Raw genomic sequence first — 22414 nt, forward strand, 5'->3', positions numbered from 1 at the left:
GGAAAGAACAAAAAAGGAAGTCAAAAAGGGGTGCAGAGAGGGGAGAGAAGAGAGCTAGAAAAATGAAATAAATGAAAAAAAAAAGGAAACAGGGCAAAGAAAATAAAATAGTTAAAAAGAAAGTATCCTGTGAAAAAGCTTTTTTTTCATACTTGGTACAACTATGGCTCTTCCCCGCAGTTTCTACACTTTGTGACCTCAGCTGATTCAGAGATCCCTTTCTGAACATTGCTTCTCTCATGCCAAAAGGAAGAGAACAGAGCAGATACACCCAATGAGTTAAAGCTTTTCCTCACAAAAGGCACAGGTTACTTTCATTCACATTGCACTGGCCAAAGCAATTTGCATAGTAAGCCTCCTATAATTCAGCATTGAGAAGTAATGAGAATTTTGTACAATAATACGATATATCAAATCCTCTTTTGTGAGGTGCCAGTTAAAATTACTTATCCATTTTTCTGTTTGATTAGCCCTCCTGCCTCCGAACTTGTTAGGGCTTTAATTTGGTTTTGTTAACCCTCCTCAATTTCCTTTCTTTTCTATTTCATTAATTTCCCTTTTTATCTTTATTATTTGACTATTATAATATTATTTAATGTGTGACAATTTATTTAAAATTTAATCTTTTTATTCTAATTTCTTAAAACAAATTATTAGCTCATATCAACATTCTGATTTTTATTATATATATTTAGTGGTATATATTTTCTTCTGAGCATAATTTACATTGTATCCCACCAATTTTAATATGTACTTTAATATGTACTTCTTTAATAAAAAATTTTCATTAAATACCTTTTGAAAAATTCTATCATAATTTTTAACTTAATTAATGAGCTACTTGCTAGTTTCCAAACACATTGGGATTTCCTACTTTTTTTTTTTTTGGCAGAGTCTCACTCTGTCACCCAGGTGGGAGTGTAGTGGCAATATCTGTGCTCACTGCAAACTCCACCTCCCTGGTTCAAGTGATTCTGGTGCCTCAGCCTGCTGAGTATCTGGGATTACAGGCACCTGCCATCATGTGAGGCTAATTTTTGTATTTTTAGTAAAGACAGATTTTCGCCATGTTGGCCAGGCTGGTTTAGAACTCCTGACCTCAAGTGATCCGCCCTCTTTGGCCTCCCAAAGTGCTGGGATTACAGGTGTGAGCCACTGTACCCGGCCTGGAATTTCCTAATTATCTTTTCTTACTAATTTTTAGATTAATTGTGATCATAGAGATACTTTGTATGATTTCCATTTCTTAAATTCTATTGCCAAACATAGGTAAGTTGGTATAAATGCTCTTCATGTAGAAAGAGGTGCATTATAGTTAGACGGGCAATGTCTTTTATGCGTTTATTAGGTTAATTTGGTGAAATTTTTGGTCCCATCTGATATATCTAGTAGTGTAAAAAAATCTCAAACTGGCTTCTCTGAGATTATTGTGCCTATTTTTTTCCCCAACTCTGGATCAGTGAGGCCATGTTGGTAGCTTGAAATCAGCCATTGTGGGAGAACTTACATTATAAAAATCAGCAAATACTACAAGTCAGGGCTTTTTAGTCTCCAGAGCCAGTTACTTAACATTTACCAGCACACCATTGGTTATATCCTTGTATGTGTATAGGCTCATCCACAGTACTGATCACTGAGAATAGCTGTATTCTTACCAAGATCATGATATTTATATTTTCCTGGTAGATATGTCAATTTCCATATTGTATATTTTGACGTTATGCCACTCTAAGCTTAGAATTGTTACAGCTTATAGCTAAATTGAACCATTCATAACAACTGAACTGTCACTCTTTATTTTTAGAAATATGTTTTGCCTTAAAGTCTATTTTGACATTAGTATAGCAATATCAGGGGTTTTATGGTTAGATTTTTCCATGGAATATATCTTTTCATCTTTTGCTTTTCACTCCCTGCATCTTTATACTTAGATGCATCTCTTGTAAACAAAATATAATAGAAGCTCTATTTTTTATGCATTCTGACAATTCTATCTTATAGACAGAATTGGAACATTTAGTTTATTTAAATTTAGTATTACCCATTTCAGTTTAAATCTTCCACTTTATAAAATGATTTCTTTTTGCTTCATCTGTGCTATTTTGCCTCTTTTGAGAGTCATTATATTTTATAGTTTTATTTTTACTTTCTTCCAACCTATAAATGTTCTTTAAAATTCACTTTCTTAAAAGTGAATATATTGTACATAGATATAGTCAGACAAAGCAAATTTAGAGAATATTGTGTATATGTAAATTAATGTAGACAGACACAGAGACAGAGAAAGAAAGAGAGGGAGGAGGGGGCATTATAATATTTAAGATTTTAATTGTCTAGCTAATTTAAAAAATGAACAATAAAATGCACATAATAATTTTCAGAAAAGGCAAAAAAGGTGAAGATAAAAAGACAGCAAAAATGTAGCAAAGAGAAATTGCTTAATAAAACAGAAGATTTAAGCTGAGACATTTAAGTAATGATATTGTTTGCAGATAAACTAAGTATCCCATTTGTAAGACAAGATTGTTAGACTGGTTAAAAGAGAAAACCTCAATCATATTCTGTTTACAATAGGTTTTATAGTTTATTGTTTTAAAGTCTGTGGCTAAGAACTCTACTATCTGTACTACCTTTAGTTATTTCTATTTTCTGTTGTTTCTCTGAGTGTTGTTTTTTTCATCTACATGGATTTCTGATATTTGAATGGTCCATTGTACATGGAACTTGTAATATTTTTTGTACAGTTATTTTCATTGCTGTCGTATTACTCCTGTAAAGAGGATTTGCCTCTGCTTCTGCCAGTCAGCCATAGGGAGCAACCATGCAGAATCACATCAGTTTCAAGTACTGAGCTGATTTGAGGCTGAGCTAAAAGCTTGGTGGCAGCTTATCAATTCTTGTTTAGGTTTATGCCTAAATTGCAGCCCTATTGTAGTTCAGTCTAAAACAAGAAAGTTCATCAAGAACCTTTTAAAGACTCCTTTGATCCTAGCCCTTCATCCTTTAGTATGTTAAACTATTAAGTTATCCCTGAGTCTCTCAGCATTGCAGTTTCTCTGATATCCCTCTGTTCAGTTTGCAGCGGTAATGGAGATCCAACTTCATGGTTTACCTTTCCTGGGATTTTGTCTTTTTCCTTGTCAATTCCTACAAATTCTTGGTCATAATTTTTAAACATTATACATTTGAAAATTTTAAAAAAACAGCATTTTTCCAGCACAGTAGTTGGTCCAATTTGAATAATCTATCACCACTGAAAAGTAGAGCCCTTAATATTATAGAAATTTATTTTAATTACATAATGACATAAATAATCTTTAAATGCCTCTTTTTCATTCAAAGAAGCTGCTTCAGTCTTTATGAAACCAATTTTGAGTAGTTGGAGTAGGAAAAAGAATTATCATCATTTTACACATGAAATAATTAAGACATGGGATCTGAGGCATAAAAATTTTTTTTTTTCTGTTCATTTCACTGACTTGAAAAACTGGGAATATAATTTAAGTATTTAACTTTTTTCTAAATTGTATTCCTGCTCAGGACACATCGATGTTGTAGACTTTGAAATGATACTGATTGATTAGTTTTTAGATTTCTGGCATTTATTACTTATAGTCAAGTGAAATGTACAAGTAAAGTTGAAAACATGGCAACTTATCACAAAATTGTTTCTGTTCTTACTAACTTACAACTATTTAGATTTTGCATCTCAATATGTCTATCTTGGGCAATACTTTCATTTCGTTTTTACATTTTTAATAACCATTTATATAAATGGAGTATCAGAACAAACATCTAATACCTTTTCATAATATAATAAAGATAGTAAATAATCTTAGTCATTATTTTTCTATAAATATTATTTGGCAAGTTTTATAAATTATTTTTAAATGAAAAAAGACTATGGACAAGAGCACAGGATTAAGTTTTCAAGAAGATCCAACTATGTATTTAAGGAACAGCTCCTGTTTTTGAACAGTTACAATCCAGTGGAGAACATAGGTATGTAATACAAATTGAAGATATTGAACTGGAGGGAAAGTGATAATGGCTAAAGGGAGAGTCATGCTGAATGTGAGGCAGGTATGAATCTATGTTGACTCAAAAATTAGGAACAACAATTTAAGTGGCTACTTCTCTTCACTCCTTTTCAGTAGCACGACAAATACTGCAGGATCCTGGCTGTAACTAAAGTGCGAGAAATGGCTATATTAAGATATCTCTTTTTTAATCTAAACACCAAATGGTGGACCTCACGAATAATATAAATTCCCAAGGCATGTGTCTTATTTAGATGAAACATACTTGGCACATGGTACATATTCAACAAATTTTCATTAAAATGAATGTGGTTGGGTTGCAGTAGATATTTTTATTAAATGAAGCATTAAATGCCTTATATCTTTTCTAGCATTGTTCAATTGAAATGGAAATTCTTCAACATATTTTGTCTTTTTTTTTACACATTCATGATATTTCACAATATTGTATTTTATAAGAGCAGTTGCATTTCTGCTTACATAAAATGTAATGCTTCCCATGTGAAGATAGAAGTATGACATCATCCACATGTCCATTTATCTGTGGTAACATATTTCACTTGGAAGTATGTGAAAGGGAATAATATTTTAAGATGGTTGAGATTAAGAATTATTTTGGAAGAGTAAGAAAAAAGCATTTCACAATGTTATAACCTACTTATGGGATCCCATATGATACATGTTACCCACTGTAGATCTTTCTTTACTCTTTATAGCATGCACTCTCGGACTTGTACAGTAGGCGCTGCTCATATTTATAGACAGTGTTAATCTGGATAAAATCAAGAAAGAAATGTGTTTCTTAAAAATTACCTGGTGACTAGATTTAATCTGAGGAAACTCGCAACTGTGTGTATCCAGCAAATTTACCTCCTCCATTAGGTTTGGTAAAATGAGATTGAAACCTATAATAATGAAATCAAAACATTATTACATATACTTCTAACTATCAGGAGAAAACTGCATATTAAAAAAATGAATTATACTCTAGTTCTCTTTGAGGGTCATCCATCTTCTAGGACATTACAAGTTACTGGTAATGTAATTGGTGACATCAGTTCACATGAATTTATCCTGTCATATTAAATTTGAGAAAATTCTCTAATAAAACAGTCTAGAAAAGATATCTCCTAGAGGAGAAAAGAGACATTATCTTGTCATTTGTTTCCCTTACTCTCTGATCTATCCTTCCTTTTCTTTTTTCTTTTTTTAGTTTTAAGGAGTGAAGAATTTAATAGGCAAGGAAGAGGGCAGAAGGAAGAAGCTCTCCCCCTACAGAGACAAAGCAGGGGTGGGGGGGGTGGGGGGAGCTCCAAAGCTGAGAGAGGGAACCTCCCTATTCTTCCTTTTCTTAAAGGGTGTCTGACAAGGTTGTCAAAGTGATACTACAAAAATTATAAGGGGTAGTCCCACTGGGAGGGAGGGAGGAGAATATAACCTACTATTTATGGACTATGAATGAAACAAGGGCTATTGCTACTTTTTGATCTAATTTCATAAAGGTGGGTAATTGCCAGTTCCCTTTGTTGTGCTATTATAGAAATGTCAGTGTGGTTTTAAGATTCTACATAGGCCATGGGCTTTAAACTTCAAATGGATCCAGCAAGAATAGAAAAGATTTAAAGACAAGCCAGAAAATAGTCATTTAGTGTGGTAATCAAGCAGAATTATTCTAAAACTGAGCAGTATAAAAAACATTTATGTCATTCCCAGTTTAGTGACTAACAAATAATTCACAAAAGGAACCTACTAAAATTAGATATTTTCCAAATTTTATGGAGTTTTTTCTGAACAATCTGATAGATGGTGGCTTTTATTGTTCATGCTGCATTTTGGATTCCCAAGGCAGTGTGTTAGAGATTTTATGGAAGGGAAGCAGAAACTAGGGGCATCTGAATTGCTCCGGGAATTATCTAAATATTTTTTACCTGTCCTCACCTCTTTAATGAGAGTAATGATATCTAACCCTGACTACCTAGGTAAGAACTTTGCCTAGAAGAGTAATAAAATTATAAAATGTTAATCACTTTGTATCTTTTTGCAATTAAGATTCAGTATCACTATTGACATAGTTTACTGTTTCTATTTATGCAACACATTGTTGAGAATTTAGGATATGGACTTATTGCCTTATAAAAATCTTATAATTTACACTTATTCTTCCAGTATAGAATTCCTTAATCATTGTTAATGGATTTTGAGGTGATCTATAAATGTATGGGTCTCAGGAACCATAAACACAATTTAGAGTTCATGGCTTTTTGAATCCTCAAGGAGATCTTTGACCCCCAAAAGCTGACTAATACTCCTTTGGGAGTGTAATCCACATATTACTATGTAGCATTTTTTTTTTTTAAAGAAAGAATGTCAAGAGCCATATCTAGGACCACTTATTTTTAACTTATCCATAAAAGGCCTTGTACTATTATTAGAACATTTAAATGAATGTTTTTAAAGTACAGCAAACAGGAAGGAAAGCTTCTAGGTAAATAGAATGCATTGATTTTCTGCTATATGTCAGACATTCTGTCATGTTCACCATGCAGATCTGATTTTTGTAGAATGAGTTGTATATATGAGTGTAACTAAACATGATGACTATCAGGTAAAAAATAGTTTTTAATACCAACACTAAACACAGTATTTTAATGAAAATCAACAGATTTGGCAGAAACTAACTTCTGCCAAACTTTGCTGCATATTATAATCTTCCTAAAAGATTTTAAAGCCCTGCAGAGCATAGATCCCACTCCAAATCAATTGAATAAAAAACTCTTGGGAGGGTGGTTCTGAGCATTGATGTGTTTAAAATCTCCTGAGGTGATCCTATTGTGCAGAGAGTATTGAGAACTACTCCTCAACTATTTAAACGAACAATACCTAATTATATCATTCAAGCAGTAGCTGCATTTGAGTACAATTTTATTTAATTTATTCTGACAAACTCAGAATTCATTCATTCATTATTCATAAAATATGGCTCTATAGAATGCCTGCTGACAGGTGAGTAGTTTGTAAGATGTTGACAATTAGTAATAAATGTTTGGCTTATCCTCAAATACATTACAGACAAAACAGTAAAATGATTATTCTATTTGGGCTTGAATTGTCATTCATAGAAAGTTGCTCAAGTAGTTACAAGAGAAAAGCAATTTCTTTGTAATTCTTTGTGGTTTTGATATATTCAGTTTTTTCAAATGGTCTTAAGACTTTTTTCATAATTTTGTTTTTTATTTCATCCAACTGTCAAACATTTAGCACACTTTTGTAAGTTGCTTCCTACAGAGGCAACTGAACTCAAATGAAATACAACACTTTACCTTGTTCACTGTTTTCTCTCTAAATGCATGACTCTAAAATATTATTTGAGCACACAGTAATGTTCAGCAATCCTATTATATTTTCCCAATAAATTAGCTTTTAAAATTATCTCACAGATTAGAACTAATGAGTTCAGACATGTTGCAAGGTCCAACATCATATAGAAAAATTAATTTTATTTCTATACACTGGCAATGAACCATACAAATGCAATTAACAAAATAGTTCCATTTAAAGTTGCATAAAAAATAAAGCACTGAAGCCCAAATTTAACAAAGAAGTACAAAACTTAAATCTTAAAAACTACAAAGAGTTTATGATATTAAAGAAGATTCAAATAAATGAAAAACATTTCTCATTCATGGGTTAGAAGACTTAGTACTGATCGATATATTCAATACTACTCTAATCAACTTCCCAGTGGATTCTTTGCAGAAATTGACAAACGGATACTAAAATTAGTATGGAAATTTAAAGTAATCCAGAATAGCCAAATGATCTTGAAAAGAAGAACAAAGTTGGAGGACTCACACTTTCCAATTTAAAACATACTGTAAAGTTACAGTACCCAAGACAATGTGGATCTTGCATAGACTTCTACATATAGATTAATGAAATAAAATTGAGAGCCCAGAAACAAATTCTCATATTTAAGGTCAATTGATTTTGACAATAGTGCCAAGACAATTCCATAGGGAAAGAATAGTTTTTTCAATAAATGGTGTCAGGGCAACTGGATAGGCACATGTAAAAGAGTAAAATTAAACTTTTTCTCACACTATATATGAAAATTCACTCAAAATAAATAATACACCAAATGTCAGAACTAAAATTATATAACCCTTACAATAAAATATAGGAATAAATCTCTGTGACCTTGGGTTATGCAAAGCCTTTTTAGATATGACACCAAAATCACCAATGACAAAAGAACAATAAATTTGCACTTTTCCAAAGTAAAAATTTGTGTGCTTTAAAGAACTCTATTAAAAAGTGAAAGGATAGCCAACAGAATAGAAAAAAAATTACATAGCATATATCTGATAAAGGACTTATATCCAGAGTATATAAAGGACTCCTACAACTCAAAAACAAAAAGACAAACAACCTATTTTTTTTAAATGGAGAAAGGACTTGCATTGACATTTCTCCAAAAATATACAGTTGGTCAATAAGCACATAAAAATATGTTCAACATCATTAGTTATTAGGGAAATGAGAATCAAGATGACAATGAGATTTTTAAAAATCACACCAGAAAATAACAAGTATTAATGAGGACGGTAGATAAATTGCAACCCTCATGCATTGCTGGTGGGAATGTAAAATGTGCAGCCATTGTGCAAAACAATCTGGCAGTTCCTAAATAGGTTAAACACAGAGTTCCCATGTGATTCAGTCTTCCTCTCCAAGGTATATTTCCAAGGGTACTAAAAACATACACCCATGTAAAAACTTGTACATGAATGTTCATAGAAGCATTATTCACAATGGCCACAAGTGAAAACAAACCAAATGCCCATCAGTTGAGAATGAACAAATAAAATGTATACTCAGGCAATGGAATGTAATTTAGCAATTTAAAAAGTGAAATACTAATACATACTACAACATGGATGAAACTTGAAAACCTATGCTAAGTCAAAGAAGCCAGTTTTAGGCCACATACTGTATAATTCCATTATCTGAAGCATCCCAAATAGATAAATTAATAGAGACAGAAAGATTAGTGTTTGCCCAAAGCTGGAGGTGAAAGAAGGTGAGACGGGCATGATTTTAACCTGTTCCAATTTAGCTTTCATCTTTACCACGCTACTTAAATTGCTCTTCTCATAGCTAAAAATATTTCAGTATTGCCAATCCAGTGGCCGATATACTAGCAAAATTGTTTATCCATCTAGTATTAAAACAGTTTTAACACTTAATTTTTAGGATACCACTTACTCCACTCAATTCTGGCTTCTATTCTGGTTTTACTTTACTAGACACTCTGCTCACATCAGTCTCCTTTGCTGGCTTTTACTTTTCTTCCAGGCCTTGATAGAGGAACATTATGAAAATGTTCCATAATAATTGTGTTGATGGTTACACAAATCTGTTAATATACTAAAAGCTATTGGACATGTAAAAGGGTGGAACTGAATGGTGTGTGAATTATATTTTAATAATGCTATTGAAAATTCTCTTATAGGACTACTCGCTTATCATCTTTCCTCACAACACCACCGTTCCAGTCGTCATTTTCAGCCTGGCCTCTTCTTTCATTGAGGAAAAAAAAAGCACTCAAAGCAGAGGGGAAAATGCAGCTCTTATTTTCTATCCTCAGTCCCATCTACTATTGCCTCCTCAGTGTCCTTTGTTGCTGTCTTCTTCCTGACTTCTATACAATGGAATGTCCCAGGTTTAACCCATAGAGCTCTAGCTATGCCAAACTCCTAGGTAATCACAACTTGTTTCATGGATTTTAATAGATCTGTATACTAATGAATTTCATGTACATTTCTGGCTTAGTGCTCCTCTTAAACTCCAGACCTATATGTACAAGTGCCAACTCAGTAGCTAAAAGTTCATGTTTAATGCTTGACTCCTTATTTCACATGCTTCCAAAATCTTTTTCTTCCTATGTGATCTTCCCTATCTTGGCAAATGGCAACTTTATTCTTCTATTTGTTTAGTCTAAAAGCCATGAAATCCTTTCTGACTTCTTTCTTTTACTAAATCTTACTGAGCACTTATCATTTCCTCTACTGTTATTTCCTCATGGAAACCATCACTCTCAATTTCATTACTGCAATAGCTGCGGGTCACAGCCTCATTCTGGTGCTCTAGGTGTCAAGTGGGGGAAGGAAGCTTGGGAATTTAGCATTTAGGATGTATCTTTCACTTTATTTGCCCTGTTTCAGTACACCACTTTCATTCTTAGTGTATCATATTCCCCATTTCATAATCCCTCTCATTCGCTCTTACTGGAAGATGAATCTTAGTTTTCTGTTGTGGAGTAGCAGTCTTCTAGCTGGGTAGGATGGGGGAGGAAATTTGTGGATCTACTTGCTTTTTATATATCCTTCCAACCAATATTTATGTAGTCAATCCAACCTGTTCCACTTCTTTCAGAAATACCTAGTACTACTTCACACATGCAATGTTCAGAGTTTTCCCAATGGACAGCTGACTTTTCGGTTTTCACAGATCTGCTTATTTAACTTTATTCTGTATCTAAAATTTGCATCTGTTATTTTCTCTGTTCCTCCTTTGTTTTTTTTCCCTTTAAAAAAGATATCCCTCTCTGTTTTGGTACCAGTACCATGCTGTTTTGGTTACTGTAGCCTTGTAGTATAGTTTGAAGTCAGGTAGTGTGATGCCTCCAGCTTTATTCTTTTGGCTTAGGATTGACTTGGCGATGCGGGCTCTTTTTTGGTTCCATATGAACTTTAAAGTAGTTTTTTCCAATTCTGTGAAGAAAGTCATTGGTAACTTGATGGGGATGGCATTGAATCTGTAAATTACCTTGGGAAGGATGGCCATTTTCACGATATTGATTCTTCCTACCCATGAGCATGGAATGTTCTTCCATTTGTTTGTATCCTCTTTTATTTCCTTGAGCAGTGGTTTGTAGTTCTCCTTGAAGAGGTCCTTCACATCCCTTGTCAGTTGGATTCCTAGGTATTTTATTCTCTTTGAAGCAATTGTGAATGAGAGTTCACTCATGATTTGGCTCTCTGTTTGTCTGTTGTTGATGTGTAAGAATGCTTGTGATTTTTGTACATTGATTTTGTATCCTGAGACTTTGCTGAAGTTGCTTATCAGCTTATGGAGATTTTGGGCTGAGACAATGGGGTTTTCTAGATATACAATCATGTCATCTGCAAACAGGGACAATTTGACTTCCTTTTTTCCTAATTGAATACCCTTTATTTCCTTCTCCTGCCTAATTGCCCTGGCCAGAACTTCCAACACTATGTTGAATAGAAGTGGTGAGAGAGGGCATCTCTGTCTTGTGCCAGTTTTCAAAGGGAATGCTTCCAGTTTTTGCCCATTTAGTATGATATTGGCTGTGGGTTTGTCATAGATAGCTCTTATTATTTTGAGATACGTCCCATCAATACCTAATTTATTGAGAGTTTTTAGCATGAAGGGTTGTTGAATTTTGTCAAAGGCCTTTTCTGCATCTATTGAGATAATCATGTGGTTTTTGTCTTTGGTTCTGTTTATATGCTGGATTACATTTATTGATTTGCGTATATTGAACCAGCCTTGCATCCCACTGGCTAGCCATATGTAGAAAGCTGAAACTGGATCCCTTCCTTACACCTTATATAAAAATCAATTCAAGATGGATTAAAGACTAAAATGTTAGACCTAAAACCATAAAAACCCTAGAAGGAAACCTAGGCATTACCATTCAGGACATAGGCATGGGCAAGGACTTCATGTCTAAAACACCAAAAGCAATGGCAACAAAAGCCAAAATTGACAAATGGGATCTAATTAAACTCAAGAGCTTCTGCACAGCAAAAGAAACTACCGTCAGAGTGAACAGGCAACCTACAAAATGGGAGAAAATTTTCGCAACCTACTCATCTGACAAAGGGCTAATATCCAGAATCTACAAACAACTCAAACAAATTTACAAGAAAAAAACAAACAACCCCATCAAAAAGTGGGCGAAGGACATGAACAGACACTTCTCAAAAGAAGACATTTATGCGGCCAAAAAACACATGAAAAAATGCTCACCATCACTGGCCATCAGATAAATGCAAATCGAAACCACAATGAGATACCATCTCACACCAGTTAGAATGGCAATCATTAAAAAGTCAGGAAACAACAGGTGCTGGAGAGGACGTGGAGAAATAGGAACACTTTTACACTGTTGGTGGGACTGTAAACTAGTTCAACCATTGTGGAAGTCAATGTGGCAATTCCTCAGGGATCTAGAACTAGAAATTCCATTTGACCCAGCCATCCCATTACTGGGTATATACCCAGAGGACTATAAATCATGCTGCTATAAAGACACATGCACACGTATGTTTATTGTGGCATTATTCACAATAGCAAAGACTTGGAACCAACCCAAATGTCCAACAATGATAGACTGGATTAAGAAAATGTGGCACATATACACCATGGAATACTATGCAGCCATAAAAAATGATGAGTTCATGTCCTTTGTAGGGACATGGATGAAATTGGAAATCATCATTCTCAGTAAACTATCGCAAGAACAAAAAACCAAACACCGCATATTCTCACTCATAGGTGGGAATTGAACAATGAGAACACATGGACACAGGCAGGGTAACATCACACTTCGGGGACTGTTGTGGGGTGGGGGGAGGGGGGAGGGATAGCATTGGGAGATATACCTAATGCTAGATGACGAGTTAGTGGGTGCAGCGCACCAGCATGGCACATGTATACATATGTAACTTACCTGCACATTGTGCACATGTACCATAAAACCTAAAGTATAATAATAATAATAATAATAATAAATAAATTAAAAAAATAAAAAAATAAAATAAAATAAAAAAGATATCCCTTACTTGTCACTGGAGTGCGGTCTCTCAAGAACCAGCAATAAACAGTTTTTCAATCTTAAGTTTACTTACAGTCACAATTATCATTTTAACCTGTTCCAATTTAGCTTTCATCTTTACCACGCTACTTAAATTGCTCTTCTCATAGCTAAAAATATTTCAGTATAGCCAATCCAGTGGCCGATATACTAGCAAAATTGTTTATCCATCTAGTATTAAAACAGTTTTAACACTTAATTTTTTAGGATACCACTTACTCCACTTAATTCTAGCTTCTATTCTGGTTTTACTTTACTAGACACTCCACTCACATCAGTCTCCTTTGCTGGCTTTTACTTTTCTTCCAGGCCTTGACAGACTAGTGAGACCAAGGGTTCTGGTGTTAGACTTCTCATTTTTTTTAAACTCTATTTTATTTTAATAAGTTTATTTACTCCATAGATTTTAAAATGTGCCAAATGAAATTAGCTGGGCATGGTGACACATGCCTATAGTCCTAGCTACTGAAGAGCTGAGTCAGGAGGATCACTTGAGTCCAGCAGTTTAAGGTTGCAGTGAGCTATGATTGCACCATTACACTCCAGCCTGGGAGACCGAGTGAGACCCTGTCTCTAAAAAACAATTTTTTAAAAGTTAATAAATAAGTAAATAAATAAACCTTAGTTAAATTGTTAACTCCCAGATTTATAAACAGTTCTGAACTTTCCCTTGGAATTCAGACATGATCATATACTTACTTCTGACAGCTCAGCTTGGTTGTCTGAAAGGCATTCTCATTTCAATATATTTGAAACATAAGCCTTCCTTCAATTCCCCAAACATTCCACAGGTTCTCTCTTCCTAGCACAGTTAATGGCATCATATTCTTTAATCCTCTGCTTAAACTCTCCTATTGCTTGTCACCATACTCTTAATAAAATCTAAACTATTACCATGGCCTGTATGGTCCTTGGTCATCCAGCCACTGCATGCCTTTTTCATTTCGTGCCATTCTATTCTCCTTCACCTTACCTTCATTATTTCCTTGGAGACACTGAGTTCAGCATTCAAAGGGTCCCAAGGCCTTAGTGCTTTTCCAGTTTTTTCCTTAAACATATAACTCAAATAATCTGCTCATTGCCAACTGGATATTTTAACTCATTTTGAACACAATAATCACATACTTGTTATCTGTCTTTATTTTCAGTCAATCCTTTTTTTAAACCCATATCTATTTTCTTTCTGTTATGTTTCATTTCCATCCCATCTCATATCTATTATCCATTCCAAGATAATTTTCTTCATTATCGTGTTTATTTGTTTTCTTTAAAAAAGTCTATCTTTTTTTCTACAAGACATAATTGAATAAAAGAAATAAATTAATGAATATATCATAGCATGAAGGAGGAGAAACAGTGATTAAGGGGATGGGTTTTGACATTGAGTTATCGGGACAACCTGGCATTCGCATTCACCTAGTTACTTAACCTATGTATCATTTTTTATAATTTAAAACAGAGCCTATCAAAAAGGAAACATTGGTAAATATTAGTTAATAAAGAGTGATCAAGCAGTTAGTGGGAAATCTGCAAGTGTGGTGTGATAGAAGTCAGCAGTATAGTTTTTCAAAAAAAAGGACATATTTTAAAAGGGTGATGCTAAAATGTCAAGTCAGATACAAAATTAGAAGTGTCCCCTAGAAAATATTAAGAGAAGAACTGACTTTATTTTATTGGGGTTTTTATTTTTGAAAAAAAAATTTAGAGAAAAGGTTATATGTTGGGTGGGAAGCAGTAGTACTCTGGCCAATTTATTTGATACTGGAAGTGCAGTCATCATTTGGCATAAAGAAATAGCTGCCCAGTTTCTTCAACAGGATAAACTTTGGTCTTTGGGTTCAGAGGAAAACATTAAGGAACAATGCAATGTCTTCTTACTCAACTTCCATGTAAGCTCCAGGTCCAAGACTGATTTTTCCATAATGCAAATATTTTGTTTTTAAATCCATTTATATCCGCTTTCTATTTTCTGGTATTAGAATGTATATTTTATATTTAGTTTTTGATATTATGTATTTTGATCATTCTTCTATATATGTATAGGCACCTGGTGGGAGGGCTGTATAGATGATTATATTCAGAAACCACATTAATGCAGAAATCTATAAGGACTCTTTTTTTCAAGTGTCTTGTGTTCTCCATTCCTAGGTTCTTTCTATTTAAGTCAGATTATAACAAAATTATGTATGTACCTTACTGTCTTTTCTTCTTTCAGAGATGACATTTTATTTTGCATATTTGTAGAGGATTAATGATATTCATTAAATAAAATTTTCTGTGGTTTCTGCAAAGTGTTTAATAAATTCATTGGCAAATATGAGGTAATCTATTGTATAGCAAAGTTTAAGAAATAGATGAGCACCACCTAAGCAAGGTATTGCAACAGGAGAAAGAGGATATTAAATAGGCCTTCGGGAGTGATCCTTTTCAACTTTGATTTTAAGAAGTTATTTATCCAGTTACTGTGTATTGCCATGCAGAAGAATTCTGATCTATGTAGACATGGTGTAAATTGAAGAAAGACATCATGGCGCTATTTATCTTAGTCATGTTGTGTGACCTATCTCACTTCCTTTCAGGGATAGAAGCACACATCAGAATCTTATATATTTAACAGCATATATGTTTCTTAGATAATGCATATAATCCCCATTCAGCATTCTGGGTTTAATAATTTCTTATTAATACTAATTAATAGAAATTAATTTCTTATTAATTTCTAATTAACACTATTTTAATATTCCTTTCAGATACTTTTATATATCTATTAATAGAGTAGGTGGGGAAAATTGTTAATATAATCGGTACCAAGCAGGGACAAAACATGAAAACAGCTCACTTAACAGAATGAAGTCTTTAAACACTTTTTAAATTATTAAAGCTTTATCCAATATTTGTTTAATGACTAATTTACATAAATATCTTCTTAAAAATTAATGCAGGTAATTTATCTCTATTGTCAGAAAAGCTGTGCTTCCTTTTATAAGATATTTTAAAAAATTTGACATGTGCCATTTTTGTTTTCATTACCAGGAAACTTGGATAAGCCCAGAGCTTAATTGTATTTACCGAATGCCAGATGCCTAGTAACAACAATTTCTCTGTTATTTAATTGTTTTTTTATTACTTGCAATTTCAATTTTCTGATTCATATTTACTTAATTTGTATGCAACTTGGTACTCTAAAAATTGTCTAGACATATATTTTAAATATACAAAAACATATTTTTCATAGAAAAATCATGAACTTTGCTTTTAAGAAGAGAAAAGCAGAATTAATAATTTAAAACACATTTTGTATGTATTCTCAGTAAATGAGAAAATAAGACTTCAAAGTTATCATATTAAATACTGTGTGATCTTTTCTGAAATTGACTCAGATTTTTTTATAGCAATCACAAGGATGAGGAAATAAACTGCAAGTCTATTTAATCACAATATTAAGGGAAGAAATAAAGCAATCACCAATTACAAAAATTATTACAAAAATGATACAGCTCAAAGAGTAAAATGTAGACAACTGATTTAGAGGTTTAGGAGACAGATTATTGTAAATAATCTAGGTTATTAACGGGATCCTGACTAAATGCAGCTCCATGATACAAGTACCTGCTAAGAGACCATAAAATGTAAATCCTCAGAGGTAATACAATCAACCCTCCTTACCTACAGATTCCACATCAATAAATTCAACAAACCATAGATAGAAAATACTCCCCAAACAAGAAACAATACAAGAATACAACATTAAAACCAGTACAAATGTAAAAACACAGTACAAAAACTATTTATATAGCATTTACCTTGTAGTAGGTATTACGAGTAATCTAGAAATGATTTAAAGTATACTGGAGGATGCGCATAGGTTACTTGCAAATACTATGCCATTTTTTATAAGAAAGTTGAGTATTCATAGATTTTAATACCTGAAGGGGTCCTGGAACCTATCCCCCATGGATACCAACGGACAACTGTATTTCAAATATATTTACTCTCACTATCTCCTATTAAGGATCAGCACAAATATGAATAAATAAAAAAGGTTCAGAAGATAAATATATTCGAAATCATCAAGATGTTGGAAAATAGCCCATTATTTTACTGTGGGGGCATCTCATACTGAAGAGGCTTCCCAAAGGAGATGGATAATTCCTTAACTTCAACAGAAACTACTGGTTCTTTGAAAATGTTTTGTTTTTTTTTTAAGAAAATATGTTCACACTTTTACATTAAAAGATGTCAGATAGACAGTTACCTGAGACTTGTATTTATTATTTAAATCTTCAACCTCCTACCCCTCTTCCTAAGTACCATATCAAGTCCTATTAGTAAAAGCTAAAGTAAATGACCAGTTACCTTGAGGAGTGATGATGACTGACATTAAAATAATTAAAAGCTAGATTTCCAAAGTGTTATTAAATGTTAAGCTTAATTACAATAATAGTTTAATAAAAGGCACCAGTTCTCTTTGATGTAAAATTAGAACAATGATTTATTTTTAATAAAAGGGAAAGAAGGAGTGATATTCTAATCTAGACCTCATGTCATTTAATTTATACCAATTTTAATATTATGGAAACATTCCTAGTGATCTTTTTGTAAAAGAAATATTAATGCCCATGAAAAGACAGAAACTCGAATGATCATAGAGTGTGTGCATGATAACGCTATTTAAAAGACAGGTAAGGAAATGCCTAATTACCTTAGTCTGTTCTAAATGGAATTGCAGAGAGTGGCAAGTCTTACAGACTGTCATGGAGGTAGGGTCTAGCTCAGGGTCAGCCTAGAGATCAGTCTCTGGGACCCATTAGTGTCAGAGAAGCATTGGGACTCTCCATAAATATGAGTCAGTCCTGCCTCTGTTCCTCATTCAAATGGAATGCCAGCTCTCCTAATTGTTCACCTGCCACTGCTGGTACATATTTTGTGCGTGAGGAAAGTGTGTATATGTGAATCTTCTATATAACAGTCTTTTTAAATCCAGACTGGAAGCCTACTGAGAAAAGTTTGCTAGCAAATCACATCAATCTCTCACAGGATACAGCCTACCTGCAACATTGCTATAATACCGAACAAGCACAGATATCCTTCAGAAAATGAGCAACAGAAAGCATATTCCTACAAAAACATGCTGCTGTTAAAACACAGGTGGCAGCCAGCTCTCTGGAGAGTCAAGGCACTGCCTTCCTTTCAAAAAAGATTTCAAGTAACAAACAGAAAACACTGTGAATTCTGTTCTCTAAGTGAATGAAGACATTGTACTTATAACTGGAATATCTAAGGAGTAGTCCTAGGAACAGTTTTCACAGGTTTATTTTATTTTATTTCATTTTAATACAACTTTTATAGCACTTATTTTGTGTCAAGCACTTTTTTTGCGGTCCTGGTAATCATGGTGGTCATGAGATGTGCTGGATGTTCTACTGCTGCCAAGAATGTAATTGAATAAGGGTTCCAGGTATTGTGCTGTGAAATCCATCACTACATTTGTACCCAGGCTGGACCTCACACAGGCTGGTCTAGGACCGTGACTTAGTTGACAAGATGCTAATGCAGATCTGGGAGACACGTGACTCCTCGAAAGACTCCCTTTTGCCAAGGACTTCCCAACAGCTTTGCAAACTTTTCTTAGACTGTGTTTTGAATGGGAGTATAAGATGCATCCACTCATCTTTCACTCAACCTTCCCTAAATTCAATCTTATCTTATTGTTCAAGGCATAAAATATATATATGATGTTTTATTTCATGATTTTAGCATGTCATTATTATGAATGTTTAAGAATACGATAAAAAAATGACAAAAAGAAGAAATTAATCTCTATTGCTTTTATTTTCACTTATGAATGTAAGTGGAAAATTCTAATTAATAAGCCTGAAAAATAATTGAACACCACACTAAAGAAAAATCAGAAATGAATATCAATAGATTTTTACAAATATGGTGTCAAACATATTTGTTAATATTCAGAATCTATTCTTTGAAACAGACATTAAATTGAAAATGTGAGATTAATTTCCTAACACAACTAAAGAAAATCCAATCATATTTCAAAGATCTTTTAGAAATGACTGTTAAAATTGCCAGGCTCATAAATACAAAATTTGTAAAATTAACATAAAAACTGAAAGAAAAACTTTTTTTAAGTTTCTGAGGTACTTGTATTAAACATTAGTTCAGTTTTCTAATTTTAGAACAACCCTCTGGTTAATCTTTAAGGTAAAAAAAAATCAATTAAACAATTTGAGGGACAAGTAGTTCAATTGATCCACTATTTTACAGTTTGTATTAGAGCTGGTAATGTCAAATGTGCAAATAACATTTTTTATTATTTTATGCTAATTTTTAAAAGTCTCTAAAATTTTAGAATATTTCAATTGAAATATTGGGCTTAAAAAATCAAGCTTGGGCATATATTATTCTACTTATTATAAACAAGATTTTAAGTCAAGGTTTTGTACATAAGTCAGTTAATTCCAATTTATAGTTGCATTCCAAGCCACAGATAGTTTTTGCAAATACATTCTGTACAACTGCATATTACATACTAGATTATAGATGATTCGAACAAAAAAAGCCAAGTCTTATTCCCTTTTATGTTTTAATAGAAAAGAAATCAGGGCCTGGCATGGTGGCTTATGCCGATAATCCCAGCTTTGGGAGGCCAAGGCAGGTGGATCATCTGAGGTCAGGAGTTTGAGACCAGCCTGGCCAACATGGTGAAACGCCGTCTCTACTAAAAATACAAAAATTAGCCGCAAGTGGTGGCACTCGCCTGTAATCCCAGCTACTTGGAAGGCTGAGGCAGGAGAATCGCTTGAACCTGGTAGGTGGAGGTTGCGGTGAGCCGAGATTGTGCCACTGCACTCCAACCTGGGCAACAAGAGCAAAACTCCGTCTAAAAAAAAAAAAAAAAAAAAAAGTCAGATGTAAAACTGTGTTTTTCAGATGAAAATCTGTGTACAGCATATTGTATTTTATTGAAACATAGATGTCATTGATAATAACGCTTATCACTAATACAGCAAAACCAATGCCAATTCCAAGGGATAATCCATCTTTTCTTCAGGGATGGTACATTTGCAGATTTTTTGCATCTTTGAATTGATGACATATGATCAATCCCAGTATCTTCCATGAAGCTTTTAAAAATTAAATGTATGGTCTTGAGCTTTTATCCTCATTCTTAAGTTCTTGAATTCAGCCAAACCATGATTAATACCTTTCAGAGGGACTTGAGTAACATTATTTATAGATTTTAATCCCTAGAGTAACAACCCGCAGATAAACCTTAAGTGTCCTGAAGGTCTCCTCCCCCATTCCCACCTCTTATCCTCTAAGGACCATCAGGAGTTATTCTGTCAAACTTTAATCCCATCATTCCATATTTTTCTTAAATATTTCCATATTTAAGATGTACACCTCTTCAGTTATCTCTTTTCCCCATATTGTCCTTTCTCTTGGGCCAGTTTCCCATTATCCATCTCTTTCCTGGTTATTTAACTTGTATGTAACCAAAACTCTATTCTGTTTTCAGTAGGTATATATTTTACTGTTCACATACCCAAGTGCAAAAACGTACCTTTATTTTCCTACAACTCAATTTAACTTTTAACGTAAGCTTCCTTCCACTCTGTAATAGAAAACTTAATCTTGCCAACTTAAAGTAAATTCAGTGAATTTTGTTATTCCTGTTTAATGTGGGTTTATAATTCAATTATGCTAAGATTTAAGTATACTTCTGGGGTTTTCTCTTTGCCCCTAAATAATGAAGTTGATTAAATTATAAGTTATTCTAAGCACACCTGTTGCTAGAGTGTCATTGTGGAGATAGAAATCTCTAGATTCTTCAGAATATAGAAACTTCTGAAGTCTTACGCATAAGCAAAAGAATGAGAGCTTAATGGTATTAAAATATATTATTCCCTTTCCACTTTGCCTTCTAGTGCCAATGACCCACTAATACATGAATTTTGTCTCCACAAGATCTCCAGTGAGGAAGGTCAAGACTGCATTAGGTCAACACTCTCCTGGCAGGCACAATAGCGCTTTCTCTCAGTTTTCTCTATGTCGTCATTTGGAAATGGCAAGAACTTGCAGAGATCATTCCACTCTACAGACTCTGACAATGTGGTTGAGTCCTAGGCATCACAACCTTCAAACGCCACACATCTTCACAGGGATATTTCTGTTCTTCAACATCAAGCTTTTTGTTTTTGCTTCAGCTGAACTCAGGTATAGAAGTGCAGGTTATTCCTACTGTTAAACTTTAAACTTAAATTGGGATTCCAGATGGGAAGGTGGAGGCAGTAAATTTACAACTTCACCCCACTCCCCTAATACACACAACTTAGTTCTGACACAGAAGCTTTTCTTTCCAAAACTCTCTCTCTCTCTTTACTGATTCTAAGAGTTTTTGAGTTCAGAGATTGCAGAGAAGAACTTCTTCGGCCAACTAGTACACGTGGACTTTCGATCTCACACCTGAAACCTAGTTTTTTGAGCCTAGAAACAACAGAGAATGTGACTTTTTTCTCTTCTAGTCTAATGTGACCATTTCTCTCTCTAGTGAATGGTGGCCCTGGGTTCTGTACTCTGAATTTCGGTGGTCATGGAGTAGCAGAAAAAAGATTCTATAATTAATGTTTCAGGTTATTATTCTGCCACACCCAGTTGACATCTTCACATGCTTCTGTGAGTCTCTAATTTCGTAAACTAACCAGAAACACAGTCATTTCCAGAGGGCATTCCTGCCCTAAGCCAAACTTATAAATAACTTTCAGTAACTGCCTGTATTTGTCCATATCTCATGTGGCTCAGGATCACAAGATGCAAAAAGTATCCTCTTCTTTCTGTCATGCTGGGAACAGTTATTATTTCTCTACCTTCCTGTGGAAGTTCCTGCTACTTAAGATTCAGAACATTCATATAATACAATTTTAAAGTGAACTCTGGTTAATGAGACACAATTAATATCACTTTTTAAACTGGGTAACAAAGACGGACATTTTAAAATTAAAACCAGTTGCATGATTTTAAATACCCACTCAATTTAAGGGTATAGAAAAGTTGAGACTGAAGATGATTAATAAAAAAAGATTTTGATTCGAAGCAGTGTTTTAATATAATATTTAAAGTTGACAATAGGTATTTTTTTAAAAAATTAATTAAAAATTAATTTAAAATTCATCAGAAAAGTTATGAGGCAGGTGTGGTTTTTCATCTGGGGGACAGTGGAATTAGCTTTGTGAGCAAATGTTAAGGAGCAGTGGGGGAATAAAACACAAAGTATTATGTTTTCAAACCCAAGTGATGTTTTGAAATAAAATATTTATATTCTGCTACACTCTTCTTTGTCACAAACTCAAATTTCTTCATTCTTCAACTCATTCACTGACGATCTGGCATAACCCTCAGAGACTTCCTTATGTCCTCAAGTCCTGCCGTCTTTACAGGCTACCTACCCTCC

This window comes from Pongo pygmaeus, chromosome 14 (genome assembly GCF_028885625.2).
Source record: "Pongo pygmaeus isolate AG05252 chromosome 14, NHGRI_mPonPyg2-v2.0_pri, whole genome shotgun sequence".
NCBI lineage: Eukaryota > Metazoa > Chordata > Mammalia > Primates > Hominidae > Pongo > Pongo pygmaeus.